Here is a 6,000-nt window from a genome sequence, read left to right on the forward strand (position 1 = left end):
GAGGGAGGTTCAACAGCTGGCTTGAAGAAGCAGGATTTTTCTGTACTGATAAATTTCATTCAGTTGGAGTAAGGAATAATTCCTTCTATGGACTGTGGAAGGAATTCTCCTCAGACCAAGGCTGTCAGAACTGCTACAATGCAAATGATTAATTTTTATTGGGGGGGGGGTATCCAACAAAGCAGTCTTTGACCAGTGGAAAAGTCCCCAGGATAGACTAACATTTAGTGAAAATCTGTCCCATACAGGATTTCGAGCTGTTAAAACTTAGTAGCAGAAAATCATAGCAACAAAATCAAGAAGCCACAGAAAAAAGCAGCTTTGAAAATACAGTTATACTATAGTAATAAAATCTCTCCGAATCTGAGTTAAGGCATTAATAATCATAAAAACAGGCTTACTATGAACTTTTTCATCATATACTATGGCAAACTGAGTGACAGAATAGTCTGTTTTCTTAGAGCTCGGAAAAAGAGAACTCACTCATAAATTGTTCTGCACATAGACATCAAATGCAACAAGCAGATTTTAAAGCCAGTCATGCATTCACTCACAATGGGTCAAACCTGGTTTAACAGCCTGGTCTGCGCTGGAGCTGCTCTGAGTTGATCCCACTGGAAATGATAGCATAGTTTGGTCTCAGTGGGAGAGAAACAATACAGAATATTCCAGCCTATTCTGCCAAGTACACTAACAATTAAAACATTTCTTTGCTACTCACCAGCCAAGAAGTCTGCTGGATCTCACCAGTGCTGCGCTGCTGTCACTTCAGTGGTGAACTGCCCCTGCTGCAGCTCTCAGTGCATTGCGTCCAGCAAAACAAAAGCACCTGAAATTTGCAGGCAGCAGGGTGGAGTCAGGAGGAGTTATGTCATCTGGAGGCAGCCTTCATTCATAAAATCAGGCCAAGCTGTTGGCAAACGATCTGTTCCACTTCTTTATGTCATGCTCAGCCCTAACCCGCCTTGGCCCTTCCTATCTGTGAGCAGCAAATGCCATCTAGTGGTACCTGTGTTAATTTATCCGTGGAAACGCTGGCTGTAGGCCTCCTGTATGCAAAATGGCTCTCAATCATATCATACACACGGCTGTAAGTCTTAAGCATTAAGTTATAGAAAAGTATGTTGCTTTTCTCCAGAATGTTTCATTCTTGGTGAAAATCTAAAGAGGCTGAAATAATAAAACAGCCTATCAGATAAGCACTGTATATCTCTCTTTTGTTGTTGTTATAAATGAGGAAATTGAAATGGAGATGCTGTGGTCCAGATTTTTAAAGGTATTTGGGCACTCCCCCGTGCTGCCTGGCATATGTGATTTAGAAAGGAAATCTCTTTTCCACAAATGACTTAAGAGGCTAAACATTACAAAAAGAAAAATCTTGTGGAAATTGGGAATATTGTGGACTATGACAGCTGTGACTGCATCAGCAATAGCACCATGCAATGAGAGTGGCCTGTAAAGCTGAGGACCCAATATATGTACTATACATATGTCAGGTTTTGAGGGTCTTCTTTTACTCCAGACAAGCTCTAGTCTTGTCCTGTAGAGTGAACGCCCTTTCGTGGCTGGAGAGCATTAGGTACATCCCTGGAGCACATTTGATTTAGTTTTATCTGAAAGGAGTCCAGCTCATGCTCTCCCAAGATGGAGCTCTCCAAAGACTGCTCCAGGATGCAATCCAAAGTGGGGACAGTTGGCTGTTTCAAAAGTGCACTCCCGATCCAAACCAATATGCTAAAGGATGTCTACTTTACTATCCCAACTTGTTTGAAAGGACTTTACCATCTACATGACCAAGGCCTTGAGTGTTGATCAGTCCATTTCTTAAGTCCTAATAACAGTAAGGACCCAAGTGAGCTGTGCAAGACCATATGGAGGGTTTCAGGGCCCTGAGGGCACTAACAGGCCTTACTTGCCCTGAGCAGCCTCGTTTGGCCCCCCACATCCACCAACCCACTCTCTACTCCTTCATCCAGGAGCTCTGTTTAAGCTCAGGCCTGGGCCACTAGGCCTTGCTTGAGCTACATCTGTGCTCTGCTCTGGATCCTGACTTTCTGACTGCTCTTCCTGGATGGACTTCAGGATGAGGCTGTAAACAGCCATATTGCTGGCCCTGTCTGCTAGATGGACTTGGGACCAATGTTATAGGCAGCTTTGTCTCCAGTTGTGTGTCCTGTTTGGGGCTGTCACTACCCCCATCCTGGCTGTGTGGGTGCTTGGGTCCTCCAGGGCTGCATCCTGGCTGGTGAGGGCACTGCCTGCGCTGGTGTGACTCTCAGCTCTGAGCTTGCTCTCCTTCGTGGAGTGGCCCCGCTCTTCTGCTCCTCAGACGAAGGGAACCCAGGACACCCAATTCCAGGCACTCCAGCTGCTCAGACAGATCCTCTCCTTCTTTCTGGATCAAACTCAGCACAATGCAATATGAGTGATGAGATATGTACACATAAAGGCATTCTGCAGCATACAAGTTGTTCCTGAGGGTTCTTTATAACAATGGCGTTTGTAAGGTGATGATTGAAGGTGCCTCCAGGGAGTAAACTTGAAGCTTTTATCCAGCTTTCTGCTGTCTCTGGACAAGCCCATCCTTCCATTGTGTTGGAGCTAGGATTCTGTCTCTGGGTGTGTAATGCTCTCATTTTCCAGCTTCCTTAAAGCACACCCAAGTGCTCTGCAGGAAAGCAAGATGTACTTTAACAATTGGAACTCCTCAGCAGTTCCAACCTGCATAGGAAATGGGTGAATCCTGGCTAGACTTTGAGCTGCTGGAGATGGCATACAACTAACTCCTGACCTTGGGATCTTGAGAATTGTTTAGGGAAGGTGACATATCTACAGGTTGCAAGAGAAGATACAGCTAAATGTAAAAATAACCACCCACTGCTAGGGTGGATATTTTGTACTTCCTGGACAGAAGACTCTAGAAAAAGACAAGATGAGACTGCAGTGTTAAAGAAACCCAACATTCAAAAGAAAAAGGGCACATATACATGTAAAAAGTGGAAAAGGGGAACCATTAGATTTCAACACATAGGTCTTGTTCAAAGCCAGGGCTGTTTTGAACCATGAGCTAGCTCTATCTCTGCCTACAGTTCCCACGGGGTTTGTATGAGCTCTCTGCTGCTCAGATGCATTATCACCAAGAGAAAGCATAGAGATCCTGAGACTTTTTTTTTTTCCTCCCTCTCCTGCTATTCCTAACCTGTTGGGATCAGCTATCACGGTAGGTTTTACATCCTCCCTTGGAAGCATCCCAAGCTGATCAGGCAGCAGTACTAGATGAGCTCCCAGTTCTGGGCTCCCACCTTCTTTCACCACAGGGGTTAAATCTCGGTAAAATTTGCCTCAAATACCTCGCCTGAGGGCGATACCTATTTCAGAGCGAGGTACCGAGGCTCACCAGCGGCATGCTCCGCTGGGGAAAGCTGGACCGGCCCGCAGGGCACATGGCAGAGGCGGGACCGTTGGAGGCGCCTGGCGCCCCTGTGGCGTTCCCAGCCCACAAGGCGCGCGGCAGCGGCCGTTACGCGCGGGCCGTTACGGCGCGCGACAGCGGCCGTTACGCGCGGACTGTTAGGGGCACGCGGCAGTGGCTGCTACGCGCGGACTGTTAGGGCACGCGGCAGCGGCCGTTACGCGCGGACCGTTACGGCGCGCGACAGCGGCCGTTACGCGCGGACTGTTAGGGGCGCGCGGCAGTGGCTGCTACGCGCGGACTGTTAGGGCACGCGGCAGCGGCCGTTACGCGCGGACCGTTAGGGGCGCGCGGCGGCGCTTTCAGAAGCGGGGCGCGGGGAGGCAGCCCTGAGCGGCGCTGGCAGAGAGCGGCGGGGAGTTTCAGGGAATAAACGGAGAAAACGGGGAAAGTGTGTGTGTGTGTGTGTGTGTGTGTGTGTGTGTGTGTGTGTGTATGTGGCAGGGGGAAAAAAGGGGAAATGCTGAAGAAATCGCGCAGTGGCAAGGAAATGAGGGCAAAATGACTGGAAGGAATGAGAAAGTGGTAATTACTTAGGAAAGGGGAACCGATAGGAAATACAATTGCGGGGAATTGAAGGGGGGAGACAAAGATGAGGGTGAAGTGGCGGGGAGGGGATGTACAAAAGTGAAAATTATGGCCAGTAAAGAGGGAAAGAACGGAGAAATGAGAGGAAATTGCTGGAAAAGAAGGAAAGGGGGAGGCTCTCCTCGCGGCTGCCAGGCTCCTGCAGGAGAGGCCGCTCTGCGCGGGGGGGCGCCCAGCCTCCCCAGAGGCGCCGCCGGCACCGCCGCCGGCCAGCAGGGCGCGCCGAGCCGCCGCGCCAGGCCCGGCGAGCCCAGGGCCTCTGCTCCCGCGAAACACGCTGCCCCTGGAGGAGGGAAGCCCAAAATACCCTTCTGCTCTAACCTCTAGCTCCCCGGTGCCAGATGTAGGCGGCCCCAGGTCTTCTGGCAGCTCCTGGTTCAAGTGCTTCCAGCACGCAAGGGCCACCAGCTCGCAGAGAAGCGCTAGGACGAGTTCTGGGAAGAGCAAATCCCGCCAGAGCTGGTAGCCAGTAAAACCTGTCTTGCTCAGCAAATGGGAGTGTGAAGCTGGGACACTGCCTGGAGTGTTGCTGTCTAGGTGGCATGTATCCTGCTGCTGCTGTTCAAGACAGCCTGGTTGCTGCTGGGCACATGCCACCCCAGTGACCAGTGCCTGTGTGTGGGATGCTGCTGGGCTGAGTGCCCTGAGGGTGGCTGAGAAGACAAGGTGAAAACCCTTGTGGGGCAGTCCTGGTGCCGCTGGGCAGAATGGGGTAGAAAGCACTGTGAGTTCCCTTCTGTCCAGTGCCTCTGGCCCCATGGCTGTGTGAGGAGGAGCCCACAGGCTGTGGTCCTGAGCCTTGATGTGCTACCTCACCAGAGAGACATACAGTCATCCAGCAACAGGGAATTAATTACCTTGTCCTGCCAGGGGAGACTTGGAGACCCCTGAACCTCCCCAGGCTCGTTCCCAGGAGTTACCAACAGTCTCTCGACTGTGCTGGGAGAGCCACAGCATATTTCATTCGCCATGTTCCTGCTTGGCCTTTAACCCAGAGCTGGTGTTGGGGTAGGGCAAGCAGGATTGCGTTCTCCTCATGTGGTGCCAAGACCTTCCCAAGACCGTTCTTGCAAAGGGCCAGCCATGGCAAACTGGGGAGTGACTGGGCCACGTGCCTTTGGCCTTGCTGACCCAGGAGGCTGGTGGGCTGAGAGAGGGTGAAGGGGAAGTGGTTACTGGGTGCTGAAGCCAGGGGGACTTTGGAGCTTCCTTTGGATGACAGGAGGAGGGTACATGCTGCCTTGTCCAAGGTGGTAACTTCTCAGGACAGGGAGAGTAAAACTGCTTTTCATTAACAGGGATGATTCACTGTGCAGTGGGCAGTAATGTAGTGGAAAGTGGAAGAAAATGGCAGAAATCTTTCTTCTCTCAAAACTCACATGATAGCTGGGGCAGTTTGTCCTCAGGCCGTGCCGGAATTGCCCCTCACTCCCAGCACAGGGAGCAGAGAAGACAGCTCTGCTGGTTGGGAGCAGGACAGTGCTTGGTCGGCGTTCTCCCTTTCTCTGCTTCTGATTTCTCTATGGGCAACAAGGTCAGCAGCCCAAGCCATGGTTGGTCCAACCCAGCTGGCCTGACCCAAGCATGGCAGTCAGTGTGCACTGTGTTTGGAGAAGCCCTTTGAACGGCCACCAGACTGGGTGGTCTTAAGCTGCCTTGCTGAAGCCAAATGTGGCTCCAAAAAGATCTTTTTGGTAAAGACTTGATCCCCAGGGATTTCCTTCCCCAGGAGTGTTGCAGAGAAGCCCTTGCACGTCTTGAGGCTTGCCCCTGTTATGGTGGAGATGGACCCAGAGCCCTTGCTGCCCTGGAGGTAAACATGTGCCACACCTGATTGCTCACAAGGCAGCACTGGCCCTGTGCCACGGGCCTTGCTCATGGCTGGGCTGCAAGAGACTTGTGTGCAGGCTGCCGCAGTCTCTGAAGACCCCTTGTGTTGG

At 51.4% G+C, this 6,000-nt stretch overlaps 1 protein-coding gene across 3 annotated transcripts in view; it reads right to left on the reverse strand.

Annotated features, from left to right (window-relative positions):
- Positions 1–808, reverse strand: part of LOC134145696 (semaphorin-3D-like) — a 28,581-nt gene extending 27,773 nt beyond the window's left edge. The window contains exons 1-2 of one of the 3 annotated variants that reach the window (XM_062585474.1): positions 722–792; positions 567–614 (exon numbers count right to left, since the gene is read on the reverse strand). The gene's annotated coding sequence lies outside the window, so the exon portion shown is untranslated. Of the gene's footprint in view, positions 1–554; positions 615–721 lie in introns of all 3 variants that reach the window. The other 2 variants (XM_062585472.1, XM_062585473.1) reach the window with 2 other exon arrangements.
- Positions 809–6,000: the final 5,192 nt, after the last annotated feature.

This window comes from Rhea pennata, chromosome 12 (genome assembly GCF_028389875.1).
Source record: "Rhea pennata isolate bPtePen1 chromosome 12, bPtePen1.pri, whole genome shotgun sequence".
NCBI classification, from domain to species: domain Eukaryota; kingdom Metazoa; phylum Chordata; class Aves; order Rheiformes; family Rheidae; genus Rhea; species Rhea pennata.